Source organism: Mus musculus, chromosome 15 (assembly GCF_000001635.26).
Source record: "Mus musculus strain C57BL/6J chromosome 15, GRCm38.p6 C57BL/6J".
Lineage (NCBI taxonomy): Eukaryota > Metazoa > Chordata > Mammalia > Rodentia > Muridae > Mus > Mus musculus.
In genome coordinates, this window is record NC_000081.6 from 70,040,312 (window position 1) to 70,060,266 (window position 19,955).

General features: G+C 34.6%; 1 long non-coding RNA gene across 1 annotated transcript in view; it reads left to right on the forward strand.

Moving 5' to 3' along the window:
• Gm19782 (predicted gene, 19782) overlaps window positions 1-19,955 on the forward strand; it is a 153,972-nt gene that overhangs the window by 116,079 nt on the left and 17,938 nt on the right. The window contains exon 4 of the long non-coding RNA NR_045071.1: window positions 7,965-8,054. This is a non-coding gene — a long non-coding RNA (predicted gene, 19782). The remainder of the gene's footprint in view (window positions 1-7,964; window positions 8,055-19,955) is intronic.

Below are 19,955 nucleotides of genomic sequence, written 5' to 3' on the forward strand. Positions count from 1 at the left end.
GTTCTGAAACAGTTGATGTGCTCAGTTTTTACAAGTGTCTTTATTGTTTTTCTGGATTGTGATATTTCAGAGTTTTCATTTCTCCTGTGACTATCTCAGTCTTTGAAGGACCTGTTTGTAGGATGGTCATTTCTACTTTACCTGCAACCAGGCCTCCAGGGGTATTTTAATCAACACTATTGAGAATGACCATAGAGGACAATCTGGAGGTTGGTCCTACATTGTTAGTGAAATTCCAACCAACCATCTGTCCAAGTGTAATTGAAAGGGAGAATGAAAACTAAGACTAGCTAGCTGTTTACCAGCATGAGATTGGAACTCTTTGTACACAGATTGGGCGATTTATAGCACCACACCCATACACATACACTAACTGGAAATTTTCATATGGTCTAAAGTGATATATTATTTGATAACATTTAATAGCTGTTGATTAAACAGAAACAAAGTATTTGTGTGAAAATTATAGAAAATAAATTTATTGCTAAAATGTCAAGTACATTTCTTTGAAGACAAGACAAAATATATATGGATACAAGGCCCCACGATTATCACTGTATTGGACTATTGCATAAAAATAAGTATGAACAAATTATGCACAAAATGAAACATATACTCAATTTTGATGTTACAGTAAAGTTTAGTAAAATATTTATAATAAATGAGGGATTGTTTACTTGCTGAACAATGATATATATAAATTAATTTCATAGATTACTCTAGTTAAATATATTTAAAATTTAAAATGATAATATTAAAATAAGGACATAAATATAATTTAGATATAGTAGCAATAAAATGTTTCCATGATTATTAAGAAAATTATAGACCATAGTGGACAAATTTAAAGAACATGTGAATGTAGGAGGAAATCAAATTTCTGAAATGTAAATTAAATCATATATCTATTGTGTGTATCTATATTTGTGTATACATAGGTGTAAAACCATTGATTGACAGAAATAAAACAAAACAAAAATCAGATTCTATTTAATACAAGGATATACTGAAATGTTTTTCATATAGATTTTATCATATGGTTTTGAAACTGTCAACAAAAATTTGCTGTTTTTTGGAAGTTTATGGTATGACTATAAAATGTTTATATACATTTAAGTTATCGGAGTATTTAAAATTTTTTGTCTACAATAAAAACTATCAGCAATTCCCTTTTCAAATAAATACTGTTATAATCATAGATTTGCTAAGCCTTTGACACAGTGTAGTCCAAAATTAAACCATTTAGATTCCTCATTTTTGTAAGGTTTAGTGATAAAATAGCTTACATTATTAGACTAGAAAAGTACATTTGTGTAGATGGAGATGTTGGTATTCCATAGTAAGTTGAAACACATTAGACTTTACTCTATGTGGTACTAATTCTAGGTAGATTAATGGACTAGAGGGTAGGAACAAAATTATTCAACTTCCAGAATCTAATGTTTTTCATCTGAGAAACTGATATTGACCTTAGGCTAGAAAAAAATAACTTCTAAATCAAGTTCGTAAGTATTCTAAAAGTAAAGAAATAAGCTAACAACCTCCATTGCTGTAAATTATATATAATACCTAACCTAAAATAAAATAAAATGGAGAACACATAGACGTCTTGCTTTCATTACTGTTCCTGTGATAAACTCCTCTATCCAAGGCATACAATGAAAAGAAGGTTTAGCTTGGTACAGGATAAAATCCATCACAAAAGACACATTAGGGCAAGAGGCCTGAAATAGCCATATCACACCCATAGCTTCTTCATGGTACTGCTCAGGTGATTTTTTTTTAACTCTTTTGCAGTTCAGAACCCAGCAAATGGTGACTTACACATGCAGGCTGAGTCTTCCTGAATAAATTAAAGTATGTAAGAGAAAGACTTAGAACACATGACAACAGGCCTCAGCCTTCTCAACTACTGTGTGTGTGTGTGTGTGTGTGTGTGTGTGTGTGTGCGCGCGCGCACGTGCATCTGTGTCTGTCTGTGTCTGTGTGATCTCTTGGAAGTGTCCTTTTTCTCTTATGAGAGAAGAAGGGAGAATGAATCAGAGGAGAAAGAAGGTAGAGAGTGATGTGAGGAACAGAGAGAGGCCACTGAATTAAGGATGTATCACATGATGTAAGAACCTATTTTCAATAATAAAACAAAAAGGAAATCTCAAGCACTAGTAAACTATATCAAGTAAATAATTAGGAAGTCATTGTATAGGTGAATAATGAAAAGATAGTTTTTTATAATTGGATAATTTCACACCTAAAATGTGTAAACAATGAACTTAACTTTAAAAGAATGAACAATGCATGAACAGGCAAATCTATGCCTTCACATAGGGAACTTCCTACATGACAATAGGTGTTTAAAAATATGATTAACTTTGATTGATATTATTAAGTTAAATTTGATCTGTGAGCTGATGAAATAAATCATACTTGGGGAGCAGTCTTCTCCTATCCTATGTGATAAAGGGAAAAGCCCACATCAATGGCTATTTTTATAGATGAGATCCCCAGAAAAGTGCTTCTGATAGCACAGATTATATTCCAATAACTAATAGTAAAAACGTTGGAAAAATTCAAAATTGTACATTTATTTATTCATTTGATTATCTTACTGATCTTTTACATTTGCTATCTAATGCTCACATTATTATATTCATACAAAGACTTCTTGAACTTGCATTCATCACATTATTTCCTTACAATGGGATATATATGGTATATAATCCTTCTGTTTTTAGAAATTATGGAACAATTTAGGAATAACATGTAGTCTCTGGTTGAAAACAATGATCTATATTGGTTACATGATCACTGAGATGCTCAGTTTAGCCCATAAGGTATTAAAAATTAAATGAGGGTGACTTTGCCATTAAACACTCACCTTGACTTCATCAGGAATCCATGCTGACATACTGCTTTGTTCTATTTGGTTTACTCACTTAAATAAGCCTCTCTGGGTAGTTATAACCTTTGCTGATTTTGGTTTGGCTTTCAAAAGTATAGCAGTTGGAAGACAGATTAGTTGATTGACATAAATTGTGAGGACTCAGCAGGTTTGCCATGTCTAGTACTCGGGCCTATCCTGTTCCTAGTCTCTATGGCTTGTATTTCCTAAGTGAAACTTCAACACTCTCAGATATCAGATAAGTTTTATTTTTAATGTTTTGCAGTTTTGTTTTGTTTTGTGTTTGAGACCAGGTATATGTATCATTTATCAGAGTTCAAAGACAAGAATATAGCTAGAAAGCTCCAATGGGATGCAAAACTCTCTTCCCTTTGGAAACATATGGATAACCGTTTTGGCTGCCTCTTTTGAATGACCAATGATGCATGCATTATTGGTTTTCTGTATACTCAAATATTTTAGGATTGTCAGAGCCACCTGCAAATATACCACAGAATTCATAATGAAAACCAGGGCAAAGTGTGCTTAGAGCATTTTGTTAAAGATTAGTCACATTTGGACTATATCCTGTAAGGAAATCACACACTGGCCTGATGCTTATCAATGAAGTGGAGAACTGTCAAGCACTTCTAACACTGCATTACAACAGCTCATATGGATCAATTAAAAGAGGAGAGAAAGAAATATACTATCAGTACTCACTTCATATATGAGGTAATAACAACCTGAGAACATGCCCTCTATCAGCTGGTATTGGAGACATAGGAAGCATGAACAGGACTCAGATCCTGCCCTCAAAGGACAAGTGTGATATTAGAATGAGTTATGCTCTCTCACATTTGTACTTATGTGAGAACAGAACTCGATGTAAAATATCATTCAACCATTGCTGAGGCTGCTAGCACTTTGGTTTGGGTGCAGCTCCACATTCCTTGTCGAAGTTAGTTTCAAATGGAGAACAAAAGGGGAAAAAAGGGGAAAGGAATATAGAAGACAGAAAAAAAGGAGGGGTACCGAAGAGAGAGTGAGTCAGAGAGAAAACAGTTACTTTTAAAGCTTGTGTAATAGTAAAGAGGAGGGAGACACTTTATGGAGTAACAGGCAGGAGGAGAGGATGTAATTTAATGAATGTATATACATTAAGCCTGTGAACAAGAGAATTTGGAGTATTTGGTTATGTGCATGAGTAGTGGGAAAAGATAATTCATATATCACTCTTTAAAATTACAGGGGGAAGAATCTACTTGGACATTTTAGTGTGATATATGGGTTTCCTATTTTTATGAAGAGTTAAAATTAATTTATGACCTCTAAACCTGCATTTAGCAAAAGCTAAATCTGAGAATGCATCCATTTAAAGCTTTGATATATATTATAACTAAATATTTCAGTCATTAAACTTGAGTATGCTAAAATACAATCAGACAGAAAGCATTTAGATTTTGAAAATAAAATGTAATACACTAACCCAGCCTTTTTGGAACACCCTTAACTGACCACCATATACTTGCCTTTGGATTTAGTGTGATGAGCTCAAACTAGGGAAGAAGTTTCCCTACCCAATGTTCTTAGATGCATTCCCCAACTCATTATCATTTTCTACTCTGAAATTGATAAGCAACTAGAGATAGCATGAAGTAAATTAAGGACCTACTACCAGGACTTTTGCATAGAGGTCAATGAATTTCATTTAAGTCAGTTAATTTCATTGAGGAGGCTCTGTTTTCACATTTGTAATATGAGAATCATAATTATACAAGCCCTATCTGGGTTTTCAAAGTTGGATAAGAGATTGAGATAGAATCAACACCAAAGTATGATTTCTAATCCCAAAAATAATTATTGAGTAGTTAACATTTTAAATGTAAATAAAAAATCCAATAAAAGAAAAGAAAAAAGGAGTACTTAAAAGTAGTTCAGTTACTTTAAACATTATTATTGATTATTGACACATTAAGTCTTTTCCTTTTTACATTATTCTCATGTTCTCATAAATTAATCAAATATAGTATTAATAGCTATTTGTGCCTCATAAAATACATTTGTTGTATGAGTGTATTTTATCTCTATATGTGTGTACGTGTGCATGTGTGCATGAGCATATGCTTGTGTTTGTGTGTGTGTGTGTGTGTGTGTGTGTGTGAAAGTTGGCATGCTATGTCACAGAGTTCATGTAAGAGCCTGAAAAACAAAACAAGAAAAAACTTCACATGTCAGTCTCCTTGTCTTATATTTATGCTTAAGACAGGCTCTCATACTTGTTTTCCATGATCTATTCTTGCTACCTGGCTGGCAGTGAGGTGGGAGTGGGTGGGTGGGGGAGCACCCTCTTAGAAGCAGGGGGAGGGGAGATGGGATAGGAGTTTTGCAAAGGGGGAAAGTAGGATAAAGGATAACATTTGAAATGCAAATAAATTAAATAACCAATGGAAAATAAAAAAGAGCTTCAGATAAGGATGCCTCTAATTCAAACCTTGCTATTAGACTACTGAAATTACAGAATACCAAGCGTGGCTTCTCTCAGGTTCACAGTGGGTTGTGGGGCAATCCACTAGTCTATCTCTTTAGCCATTGTTGAGTGCATTTTAATCATCCTCTATCTCTACAGACACATAGTCGATGAAGTTTTGCAAAGAATTAACATAAGAGTGAGAATGTAGTGATCACAGACCATGAAACCTGAAATCTTGGGTTCAGATCTCAGAATCTTCATTATTGAATCTTAAAAAAAAAATTCTTGTCTTTTTAAAGCATGTTTGTCATTGGGAGAATGTGCTCAAGGTTGCTATTTCTTCATTGAGACTTTTGATTCCCTTAAATTATTAACATGTGAGAACATTATCTCGCATATAAATGTTCAATGAATTCTAACTATTAATTTGCTATCATAATTAACTCTCATATCTTAAGGTCAGTGCTAAGAAAAGATTATTATGTGATTCCAAGTAAGGCCCCCTAATTTACATTAATAAACAATTACTCTAGTGTTTTCCTATCACATGCATTTTAATAAATAAGAGTTAGTACTATTTTCCATAACTTTATGGATATATTCCTTAACTGGTGAAGCATAAAATCCCTGCATTCATTGCATAACAAACATATACAAGATGCCTTGTCAAATACTGGTGTGCTTTTGTTATCATACTTGTCTTTGTATTCCTCTTAGGTTCCACCCAGATATAAGCCAATGTCTTGTCCTGATTCTGCTCTCTGATTTTTTTCTCTCACTTTTAGCATATTAATTGAAGAATTGTACAAAGAGCATCCTTTATAAACTGAGTTCTTCTGAAATTTTGCTTTCATCTAATTTGTCTATAAAGTTTGAACTCTCTGTTCTTTGACACTCCCAGTTTGGAGTGTAAGTTCAACAGGCTCTCTAGCATATCAAATCATGAAATCTGCCTATTACAAGTATTGCATATAATGCTCTGATGTCTGTGTGAATGGCATATAGTGAGGATCTTGTGAAACGAGGATAATAAGGTGCTTTCGGTAGGTCTTTTTCAGACAAAAAATGGAAGTAGTTGTTGCACTGGGGAATATAGCAACAACTTAGAGAAAGGAAGTAGGGTTCAGAGAAAGAATTGTGTACTAATTGATTGTTAGTTACTATCACAGAGTACCTAAGATTGAATGAAAAAAGAATTTTGGTCATGGTTCCAGAATCTATGGAGTGCCAAAGCCTAATGCTGGAATTTACTCAACTTATAGGGAGGATTTTGTGTTTCTTGGCCTCTTCGTAAATAGATAAAAAAAAAAAAAAAAAAAAAAAAAAAAAAAAAAAAAAAAAAAAAAAAGCAGGCAGAAATGTGTGAAATAGAAAAAGCCTGACCTACAGCTTAGCTTTATAGCAATTCACATTCGGTCAACTAATCCAGAACCATAAGGGTTAAATCCCCCTTACGAAAAAAATATCTATTTCTTTTAAATTCTTAATCTCTTCTTAAAAGTTTTACTACCTCATGATACCATTACATTTGAAATCAAAATTCAGTGTGAGCTTTGTAAGGGACAAAGCAAATTAAATTCAGGATAGAAGTTGATGCAGAATTTACCAGGTTAGCTGCCTTACAGTATCTTGGTACCTTGAGAGGCAAGGTGTAAATGTGTTTGCAGTAATCCATGCAAAGGTGGTGATAGAAAAGTAAGATGGTCACTAGGAAAACCAACATGTTCCACAATAAGAAGTGCTGATTAATTACTAAGAGTTTCCTTTATTTTTAACTTACTTCTTGGCTTACAACAAATTACATAGTCATCTGCTGTAAAATCTGGTTTTTATTTCTATCTACTCCTTGTATTGCTTCAAGAGTTCTTCATGGAGTAACTAGGTTTACACAGAAACTAGGCTGCCTTTAAATGTAAAGATTTCTGGAACTGGAAGATGCCTCCTATGCAAATGCCTCCTCTGGCCTTGTAAACATACGGACCTCAGCTTGATGTCCAAAATACACCTAAAACACCACTTCTGGCAATTCTTGTTTGTAAGACAGGCCCTGAGGAAGCAGAGGCAAGAAGATTTCTGTGACTCATCAACCATTCAGTCTAGCCTAGATACTGAGTTCCAGGGAAACTAAGCCCACATGGTACATAGCATTCCGGAGATTGTCTATTGATTGACTTCCATGAATACTTCCATAGATGGGCATGAACACTCATGTGCATATGAAACAGCCGCATGCACGCGCACGCGCGCGCGCACACACGCGCGCGCACACACACACACACACACACACACATTAAAAATACCATAAAAACCTAACATCCACACAAATAATACTTTCAAAAATGAGTGAGTTCTAATTATCGAAGAACAGGATAAAACATCTGGGTGTAGAATATTTTGGACAGCTGCTCAAATATATCAGCATCTCTGCTCTTCTCTCCTATGTTTTCCTGAATTTCTCTAGCTATGTATGTGTTCTAGTGTTTTCAAATGACTGTTAAAATATGAAACATTGTTTTGGAAGATTAAATTTGTATTTGCAGATGAGAGTACATTATCACCAAAATCTGTCCCTTCAATTAAAGCCTTCAACATTTCACCCTACATATTTTGCAGGTTTGAAACTCTGGAGATGCCAAATGAAGTCAGAAAATACCTGTGAATTCCAGCAATCAAAGTGAAGGAATTTACACGATTTAAAAGAAGGTTCAAACACCAATATCTTCTAAATTTTCCACATACAAAATTCATAATTACATTGATTTATAAATTTATTTTTAGTTGAGAATTTCATCCATGAGTACTGTATTCAAAACATTGCCAACCCTTCCTTCCCTTAGCCTTAATGTTCTCTCAACTCTTTCTGAAATTTATGACCTCTTCTTTCTTAATGTGCTTGTGTGAGTGTTTATATATTTATCTGTGCATGTGTGTATACATACGTATATACATGTGCTTGTATATGAGTGTGTATATATGTAGATATGTACATATTTATGTATGTGTTTTTGTGTGAGTGTATATGTATGCATGTGCATATGTATGTATGTATGTATGTATTTATGTGTGTGTGTATGTATCCTGCTGAAGCCATCTGGCAATGTCCTTGTGAGCATTTGTTTAGGGATGACCACTTGGGGTTTATAACCTGCAGGACTTTGCCTTTGGAGAAGAATGATTCACCATCACAGAAGCTAGTGGTTGTCTGTAGCTTTTCAATTACAAATATGATCTCATGAGGTTTCTCTCATTGTGCTGTCATGGTCCTTGGTGTTACTGTTATTCAAGTTTTCTCTAGGTGCATGTATTACTTAGATTTCATGAACTTGGCTTCACTGGCATGTGTAGAAGAAATTTTATAGCAGCAGGTATTCTTGTCCTCTGGTTATTATAATTCTTCTGGCTCCTCTTTCTTAATTTCTTGAGCCCTAGATACAGAGAGTAGCTTGCAATTGATTCTTTTGCAGCCAGCTGATTCATAGTCACTATTTCTCTACATTTTGACAAGTTGTAGATCTCTGTAATACCATGCCCTCCACCCCTAGAGATGCATTTTCTTGGCACATATGTTTGTATTACACAAACAAACAAAACAGCATATAAAAATATCGTTTAAGAATGTTTACTAGGATATCCATCTTAAAGTAAAGATTATATCATGTATTGCATTTGATAGGCTCACCCCCAAGAAGAATGAAATCTAGAATCATATGAATTAAAAATGATAATATTTGGGATAAATTACAAGAAATATTGAATGTTGACTAAGGAAATCTTGGATCATTTTCCATCTTAAGGATGCCATATAAGATTAACTTGTTAAGATTTCCAGAAGACTAAGGATGTTGAACATTTCTTTAGGTGCTTCTCAGCCATTCAACATTCCTCACTTGAGAATTCTTTGTTTAGCTCTGTACACCATTTTTAATAGGGTTATTTGTTTCTCTGGAGTCTAACTTCTTGAGTTCTTTGTATATATTGGATATTAGCCCTCTGTCAGATTTAGGATTGGTAAAAATCTTCTCCCAATCTGTTGGTTGCCATTTGTTCTATGGACTATCTCCTTTGCCTTACAGAAGCTTTGCAATTTTATGAGGTTCCATTTGTCAATTCTTGATCTTACAGCACATGCCATTGGCGTTCTGTTCAGAAAAATTTCCCTTGTGCCCATGTGCTCAAGGTTCTTCCCCATTTTCTTTACTATTAGTTTCATTGTATCTGGTTTTATGTGGAGGTTCTTCACACACTTGGACTTGAGCTTTGTACAAGAAGATAAGAATGAATCAATTCACATTCTTCTAACTAACTAACTGCCAGTTGCGCCAGCACCATTTGTTGAAAATGCTGCCTTTTACCCCACTGGATGGTTTTAGCTCCTTTGTCGAAGATCAAGTGACCATAGGTGTGTGGGTTCATTTCTGGGTCTTCAATTCTATTCAGTTGATCTACCTGTCTGTCACTGTACCAATACCATGCAGGGTGTTGTTGTTGTTGATGTTGTTGTTTTTGTTGTTATTGTTGTTTTGTTTTGTTTTGTTTTTTTATCATGATTGCTCTGTAGTATAGCATGAAGTCTGAGATGTTGATTTGGCCAGAAGTTCTTTTATTGCTGAGAATAGTTTTCACTATTCTGGGCTTTTTATTATTCCAGATGAATTTGGAAATTGTTCTTTCTAAATCTATGAATAATTGAGTCAGAATTTTGATGGGGATTACATTAAATCTGTAGATTGCTTTCTCCCTGAGATTCCACATCACACTAGTCAGAATGGCTAAGATAATAAACTTCAGTGACAGCAGATGTTGGTGAGAATGTGGAGAAAGAGAAACACACCTCCATTTCTGATGGGATTGCAAGCTGGCACAACCATTCTGGTAAACACTTTGGCAGTTCCTTAGGGAAATTTTACATAGTACTACCTAAGGTCCCAGCTATACTACTCCTGGGCATATACCCAGAAGATGCTCCAACAGGTAATAAGGACACATGCTCCACTATGTTCATAGCAGCCTCATTTATTATAGCCAGAGCTGGAAAGAACCAAGATGTCCCTCAACAGAGGAATGGATACAGAAAATATGATACATTTATACAATGGAGTACTACTCAGCTATTAAAAGCAATGAATTCATGAAATTCTTAGCCAAATAGGCTGAACTAGAAAATATCATTCTGAGTGAGGTAACACAATCACAAAAGAACATACATGGTATGAATTCACTAATAAATGGATATTAGCCCTGAAGTTTGGAATACCCAAGGTATAATTCAGAGACTACATAAAGCTCAAGAAGAAGGAAGTCCACAGTGTGGATACTTTGGTCCTTCTTAGAAGGTGGAACAAAATAACCATGGGAGGAGATACAGAGACAAAGTGTGGAGCAGAGCCTGAAGGAAAGGTGATTTAAAGACTGTCCCATCTGGGGATCCATCCCATATTTAGTTACCAAACCCAGACACTATTGTGGATGCCAGCATGTGCTCGCTGACAAGAACCTGATATAGCTGTCTTCTGAGATGCTCTGCCAGTGCCTGACAAATAAAGAATTGGATACCTACTGCCAACCAAGGGAGTGGGAGAAAGGACCCAAGGAGTTGTAGGGGTTTGTAGCCCCACAGGCAGAACAACAATATGAATCAAGTAGTACTCCCAGAGCTCCCAAGGAATAAACCACCAACCAAAGAGTACACATGGAGGGACTCCTGGTTCTAACCTCATAACAGAGGATGGCCTTGTCAGGCCTAAATAAGAGGAGAGGCCCTTGCTCCTGTGAAGGATCTATGTCCCAGTGTAGGATAATGCCAGGACAGAGGAGCAGGAGTCAGTGGGTTGGTGAACACTGAGAAGAGGGATTGGATAGGAGGTTTTTGGAGGGGCAACCAAGAAAGAGGATAATATTTGAAATCTTAATAAAGAAAATATCTAATTTAAAACAAAGATTAACTTGTTAAAGACTGAGTGACACATTTTTTTATACATATCTTATTTTTTACCATGAGAAGTCTATCCTAGGAGAGGGACCCTATAGGAAGACAATCAGTCTCAATGAACCTGGACATGCAAGTTTGCTTTGACACTGAGCCATTAACCAGGTAACATACAATAGCTGATATGCGACCACCAACATATATACAGCAGAGGACTGCTGGGTCTTGACTCAGGGAGAGAGATGCATATAACCCTTAAGAGATTTGAGGTTTCAGGTTGTGGGGAGGTCTGCTGGGGTGGGAACATCTTCGAGGAGATTAGGAGGGGGACGTATGAATTATGAAACAGTCAGAGGGCAGACTGGAAAGGGGATAAAGACTGGACTGTAAAAAAATGATTAAAGAATAAAAAAATTCTTAAGATTATGCCTACATTAAAAAAATAATAAAGGAAAAAAGCACCATGGTCTTTAGAAGTTTTTAATATATTACAGAGGTGCCAGCAGCTCCATAAGACTATTCCATTTTTATGCTCATTGTCTGCCTGTAAAAGCTGTCCTGAATGACACACTAACAATCTGAAGATGGCATGTTCATTCATAAAAGTGTTATGTCTACTCCCTGTATACTCAGCTATAAGAAATCTATGTTTACAATCACATCATAATGGGAAGAACTTTTCTCAGCTTTTAAACATTTTGAATGGTGATACAATATTTTAAAATAGCAAAGGCTTAAGGAAAAGAATAGTGAAAATCATAGGCCAAAGAAGTAGATTGAAGAATCCCATTCTGTGAAGAAAAATATCACTAATGTAAAACTTAAAATTAACATAACAAATGAATGTTTCATAATAAAATTTTCACATGTATTTTTAAAAACACCCATAAAAAGTCAACAAAAATTAAATTAAACACTACAACCAAAAGGGATTCTTTCAAATGGAAAATAAGAAAATGATGTCATAGTATATTGGTTACTTTTCTGCTGTAACATATGTTTCAGATAGATAATCTCAATAAAACATTGTTTATTTTCCTCACACCTTTGGAGACTGCATAGTCTACAATGCATTGCCTCCATCACTTTGGGCTAGCTCATGAAGGTATGAAAGTAGATGGTGACTCAAAGCTCCTTACCAAGGAATTTATGAGCGAAAGAGGGTAAATTTGGCTCCCACAATCTCCCTTCATTGATCATTAGCAATGGCCAAAAGACCGCCTCTAGAAGGCCTTGATTAGGCTACACACAAAGTAGGTTAAGGTCTTATTTCTGTCAATAATTAAATAATATATGATTTCAAAATATGTTATTTGCAGTAGACCAAAGATATGTTTAAATTGAAAATATATATTTATATAAACTAGGATGCAGGAGTTCCAAATTAGTTTATACTGTAAGTTCTCTCCTGGAGAGATAAAAGTGGGCTCTTCTTTCAGTCTGAAGAATATTTGACTGCAGATATAATGACAGTCTCATAGTGGAAGTTCTTATATGACAAAGTGCAGGAGGCACTGGGAGAGAAAAAGTGCATTTAGAGATTTGATGATATTAGAAACAAATCATGTGTTACTGAAGAGTAAATTGTAATAAATCCACATTATCTTTGTTAGTCCAATAAGTTTCTAAGTAATTGCACAGTATCCATCATGACTACATGCCACAAGGTTAATTTGGTCATTACTCTGTTGATGGATTCCCAAGTTGTCTTGTGTATGGGGTTAATATAAGTAAATTTGCTAAAGAGAGAAGAGAGAAGTAAAATTTAACAAATCATAGCACAGACTGGAGCTCTTAGCTATAGCTTAACACCTATAAATGGGCTCAAATTCCAGTCAGGGTGTTACATCAATGAGATTCAGAAACAATTGAGAATCTTATTATGCTTTCAGAGTTTGGCCATTTTCAATTGACTTAGCCAGTAAATAGAAAACGGCATTTCTCCTTTGCATTATTCTTTAAATATTTTTCTCAAAGAAATCAAATTATTACATAATAATATATACTGAAATGGCTTCCTGATGAAGTACCATGACAATAACAGTGAGACTCACTTCTCATTTCCTGGTGGGTGTTATGGGATAGACTTAATGCTTTCTGCTAAGGTCACTAGACCATCAATCAGTTTGTTTCACTTGAGTTTCTTTCTAACATAGTTTTGTTAACCCTCTGCTCACCTTCTATAAAAACTCCCCCTAAAATCATTTTATTTTTCTATTAAATATTTTTGTGTGATAAAGTGCCATTTTATATTTCTGGAAATTAATTGAAGTTAATTAATAAACAACTTTCATAAAACTATTCATCTCAAAAGCTGAATTTCTGCTTCAGTCAAGATTAGACTTGGTGTTTTGAGCTTGCTTTTCATAATGGTATTTTTATTAAATATTTTTTCTATTTTTATATGCATTATTCATATTTTGTTTTAAAATATAACACATTTAATTCTTTGAGAGCATCTTGTATTAACATAAAGTATTCCATCATATTTACTCCTCAAGCCTTCTTCAAACTTCACACAGATTCAGCTCTTAATTATTCACAACTTAGTATTCTCTCTGTCATGGTCGACACTCCTGTCTACTGACTGTATTTTATGCTGTCTACATATCTGTGTCTATAGGGCCATCCACTGAAACATAGTGGCATAGTGTACTTAATAATGATCTTTATTTCTTAATTCATATTTTAAAAATTATAATTGCATAGTTTATTCCATTCTCAGTCATCCCTCCATTCCATTCTATTTACCAGATTCCCTTATCTTAAATTCATGGCTCACTTTTCTTAAAATTTGTACAAATACACACACACACACACACACACACACACACACACACACATACACACAGAGGCATTATTTTTATATCCATACTTTCAGCGTTATTGGGTATTAGATACCCAATAGATATCTATTTCCTGACAAAGATTATTTTTCCATCTCACAGCATTCCTCAGTTGCTTGTAAATCTTTGTCTAGGATTAAGGTCTTGTGAGCTTTCTCTTTCCACATTAGCATGTCTATTGGTGTCATTCTTGCTTTGGTCTTCTTTGGGCAGCTATGCTGGTGAAAAAAAAAATAGTTTCTATGACATTTCTAGGAAAGTCACAGCAAACTTGTCTTTGCTCTGGCTCTTACACTCTATGTGTTTTCTCTTCCATAATGATCCACTAGGCAGGAATAATAAAAACATGAGTATTGGAGGAGAACCTGAAACTGCCATCATATTAAAGTGTAATCATTCTTAAGAATGTTCTAAATAGATTTCTTTACACCTGCAGATGAGTGTGGTTCTGACCTGCAGTGAAATTTTTTTCTCATTGCAACAGATGGGAAACAGAAAACTACAAAGAATAAAAATTTAGAATTTTGGGGCCCAGTCTCAATTGCCACATCATTAGTCTTATTAAATGCTAATTTATTACCTCCAGCATCCAGAGTAGTTCAGAGATGCCTAAAATCAGTGAATTAAAGCAATTAAAATGAACAAGTTTTGCTATTTATTCTAGTTCAACTTGCAAAGGCCAGTCATTTATCAATGACTCTCATGGGACGATTGTTTGAGTTTGAGTGTACAACATGTAAGTGGATAATTATGTTGTGTATTGTATATAGAATGTTTAAAGTCAGTTTAGAAAAAATTGTGTGGTGAATGTTATGAAACAGTTAAATTTTTTTGAACATCAGTTAAAAAAAAAAATTAAGGGTTTAACCGAGATCTAAGGCATTCTAATATTCTCTATTTCCCAAGCAGTAATACAGATCAAGGATTAGTAACAGCAAAATTAATGCAATATACTTTCTGCTTGAAATGCATTGGCTTTTACAGTTAATAAAATATATCTTAGAGTATCAATATGATTTAAATTTAATGTTTATTCTAATATGTATGTTCATATGTATAATAGGTATATAATATATGTAATTCAATATACATGTTTGCTTCCAGTAATATTTACTATAAGCAAACAGAAAAGTGAAGTATCTTCAAATTCATATGCTGACTGACCACAGATTGTTCAGTCTTGTACTTCTCAATTCTGTGATTTCTTAATATAAAGCTGGCAGACAAATGTTTTAAAGGAATATCCTGCTTACATATCTGCTCGCCAACCTTCTTTCTTCTACTTAATATCCATTTGCATACATTCTATCTGTAATAGAGTTGAAATTTTCCATAAATGTGACTTTGCATATAACCTAAAAGGGTTTTCTTCAGACATTGGATACAGGGATTGAACAAAAACCATACTTAAAGTCTTAGAGATTCATGCAAACAAGAAACACAAACAATGAAATCATTCAAATGGTCTTTCTCTGCTCAGATATGACCTCACTCTTATTTTTCTATTTAACACCCATTTTTTTTTCTGTCATGTCTTGTGATCAACATAAATTCCTTGTCTGAGTATATGTTCTGAATGACTCATTTTCTGAGTTGAGTACTTCCGTTTTGGTATTAATCTATGTAGCAGAGAAATTATTTCATCTGCCATCACATGAACATATATTAGGATGAGAGTCTGTCTTCTGTGTGGGACATGTCCTAGCATGGACTAATCAGCCATCTTTTCCCTTTTACTTATTAATTTATTTTCTTATTTGAATAAACTGATAATGATTTAAAGTTACTTAAATTTAGATATTTTCCTAGATTACAAATAGGAAATATATTGCAGGCAGAAGCTGCATATCTGATTTTTCCTAACATTCACCACATTCAATCACAGTAGAAATGTGAAAACTATGTCTCTGCTCTTCTTTCTATGAGATGAAAACAGACATTCCTTGAAAAAATATCAACACAAATAGGGACATTATAAGAAACTATAAAATCAAACATACGCCACTCCTGAAATTCCATACATTGCTTGCAGCAATATTGGAAGTAACCAGCCTTTAATAAATAGATGAAGGCATAAAAGAGTCAACAAACACACAATTAAACAATAGAAATATACTAACATTCAAGATGGGTGAAAATTTTAATTGAGGAACTCATTTCAATATCATGGGAGGTACACATTCTTGCTCTCTTACTTCAATGAAATGGAGTGTCCTGTGACAGATGATAGGGGCATTTCTTTCTGAGTAGTGGGTAGATATTAAACATTGTTAAAACATTTTTAAAATCTGTTAAAACAATTTTAGTGTTAAGGATAAGTTCCTTAAATTACATCTGTAAGTAATCTTTTGTATCCATTTAACTATTAATAATCAAAAACTATGGGCATGGTGCAACTTGACATCTGATTAGAAGTTATTGAACTTTCTTTGTTGGCCCTCATGACAAGCAAGAGGATTGCTATTATACCATTGTGACCTCCACGGATTTAGGAATGACCTGGGATATGGAGATGAAGAAGCCAGAGACACACACATAAAAGTTGGAATCTGGTGGGTCTCTTACTGTAATGGAGTTAGACATGCAACAGCCCAGAAACTCATTTATTTACTATGTACAGAATGTAAAGGGAGAAGGATACAGAAGAACTAGTCTTGGCATGGCTATCTGTAGAGAAAAAGCCACATTTTGTCCTCTAGGACAAGGAAAGTGCAATTAAATCTTTGTGCACATGTTGTCAGCATTCCTATGTAAAACAGGGGATGTTTTGCCATTCCTCTGTGTTTAAACTGTGGACAAATTTGCAGTACCTGAGTTTGAGTCATTAGGGGATCTTGACATGGCCATATTCACACCAAATAATTCACATTCCTTGAGAATTTCATCTGCTCCCCACTCTACAAGCTACCTACCCTACATTAATATTTTTACTAATCATCTTGAATATGCCATGGATGATTTTAGGCAGTTATGCAAAAATTTCCCCTGATTTTGTGCCTCCTAAACATGCAATGGCTGTTTTAAACTATATGCACAACAGGTTTTGCTAACACAAATTTCATCGAATTAATGAACTCTAAATAGTCAATACCCATTTTTACCTTGATCAGTGCAAAATCAAATTTTTCCTCCTTACCACTTAATTCCCAGAAATAACAACACTGAGACTAATTATCTACTAGTACAGGTTTATGCCAATGGCTTTGGCTTAATCTCCCTCCAACTATCTCTTAACTTATCACCCTTCTTATTCTAACCTGAGTTCAGCTATGTTGCTGGATTCTTCATTACTTCTTCCTTCTCTCCGTTGGTATTCCTGGGGCTAATCTCTCCTTTATTCTAATCTGAGTTAAGCTGCATAGCTAGTTTTGATCTGTCTCCTCAGAATTCCAGGGCGAATCTCCAGTGACTCTGACTATCTGCCAGAATCATTTTTCTCCCTATCAGATGTTCCACCTGCTATATACTGCCTCAGCTCATTGGCATAAGCTTTTTTATTGCTAGGTGATGCATATAGGAAATTCTCTCTACATATCTGAGTAGGGATAGTTCTCTTGGTGGAAGGCCTATTTTCACCACTATTAAGAGGCAATACAGTCCAAGTAAATGACTATGTTTGGACCAAATAGTTATGATTGAACACTTCTTGGGCTATATAATGAAGTTGCTAAGACATAATCAGTGGGTTGCTTATGAGACTCTTTCTTGGGCTGCCTCCTGTTGGATAATACTATTGATGTCTGTAGTTAATAAAGCTGCTATGAACATAGTGGAGCACATGTGTTTGGGTATGGGGGACATCTTTTGGATATAAGCTCAGGAGCAGAATAGATGGGTCTTGAGGTAGAACTATTTCCAATTTTCTGAGAAACCATCTGATTGATTTCCAAAATGGTTGTCCAAGTTTGCAGTCCCACCAGCAGTGGAAGAGTGTTCCCCTTTTTCCACATCCTCATCAGCATTTGCTCTCACTTCCATTTTGATTTTGACCATTCTGATTGGTGTACGGTGGAGTCTCAGTTCACTTTGATTTGCATATCCCTGATGAATAAGGATGCTGAACATCAATTTAAGTGCTTCTTGGCCATTCAAAATTTTTCTGTTGAGAATTCTGTTTATCTATGTACCCAATTTTTAAATTGAGTTATTTGGTTTGTTGGAATCTAACTGCTTAAGTTTTTAAAATATTTTAGATATTAGCCCTGTGTCAGATGAAGGGATTCTGAAGATATTTTCCAAATCTGTAGGCTGCTGATTTGCCATATTTACTGTGTCCTTTGCCTTACAAAAGTTTTTCGTTTCATGATCACTCATTTATCAATTATTAATATTAGACTCTGAGCCATTGGTTTTATGTTTAGGCTATTTTCTCCTATATCAATTTGTTCAAAGTTATTTTTTACCTTCTCTTCTATTAGATTGAGTGTTTATAGTTTTATGTTGAGGTCCTTGATTCACATAGACTCAGATTTTGTGCAGAGTGTGATGAATAGGGATCTATTTGCATTGTATGCAGACATCCAATTAGACCAGCACCATTTGCTAAAGATCTTTTCCATTGTATGCTTTTGCCTTCTTTGTAAAAAAATTAAGTGTCCGTATTTGTGTGGGCTTATTTTTGGGTCTCTGATGTGATGGCATTGATCAACCTGTCTGATTCTGTACCAATACTATGAAATGTTTAATCACTATTGCTCTATAGTACAACTTGAGGCAAGGGATGGTGATTCCTCTGGAAGTTCTTGTATTGTTAAGAGTTGATTTGCTCTCCTGGGCTTTTGTTTTTCAATATGAAGTTGAGAAAATTTTCTTCAAGGTATGTTAAAAATTGTGTTGGAATTTTGATGGGAATTGCACTGCATCTGTAGATTGCTTTGGTAAGATGGCCATTTTTACTACATTAATCCTAGTGATGATCCAGGAGTATGGGAAATTGTTCTATCTTCTGATAGCTTCTTCAGTTTTTGTCTTCAGGGATATCAGGGTCTAGTCATACAGATCTTTCACTGAGTTGGAGAGAGACACATCAAGATACTTTATATTACTTGTGGCTATTGTGAAAGGTTTAGTTTAGCTAATTTATTTCATGGCCTATTTATTATTTCTATAAGGGACAGCTACTGATTACTCTGAGTTAATTTTATATCCAGCCACTTTGCTGAAGTTATCAGCTCTAGTAGTTCCCTGTTAGACTTTTAGGGGTACCTATATATTATCATATCATCCATGAATACTGATATATTGAATTCTTCCTTTTTCGTTTGTGTCCCCTTAATCTCCTTTAGCTTTCTCATTGCTCTAGCTAAAACTTCAAGCACTATATTGCATAGATAGGGAGAGAGGGGCAGTCTTGTTTGGTATCTGTCTTTAGTGTGATTGCTTCAAGTTTCTCTTAATTTAATTTGACGTTGGCTATTTCTTGCTGTATATTGCTTTCATTATGCTTAAGTATATGCCTTGAATCCCTGATTGCTTCAAGACTTTTAACATGAAGGGATGTTGGATTTTGTCATAGGATTTTTCTGTACCTAATGAGATGCTCATATGATATTCTTCACTCAGTTTGTTTATATTGTAGATTGTGTTAATGGATTTTCACATACTGAACCATCCTTGCATTCCTAGGATGAAGCCTACTTGATCATCATGGATGTTGTTTTTTTGATGTTTCTGGATTTGGTTTGTGAGAATTTCATTGAGTGCTTTTATCTTGATATTCTTAAGCAAAATTTGTCCAAAGTCTGTCTGTTTGTCTCTCTCTCTCTCTCTCTCTCTCTCTCTCTCTCTCTCATTTGTATGGTTTAGGGATTAGTTTTGTGGAGTACAAGCTTT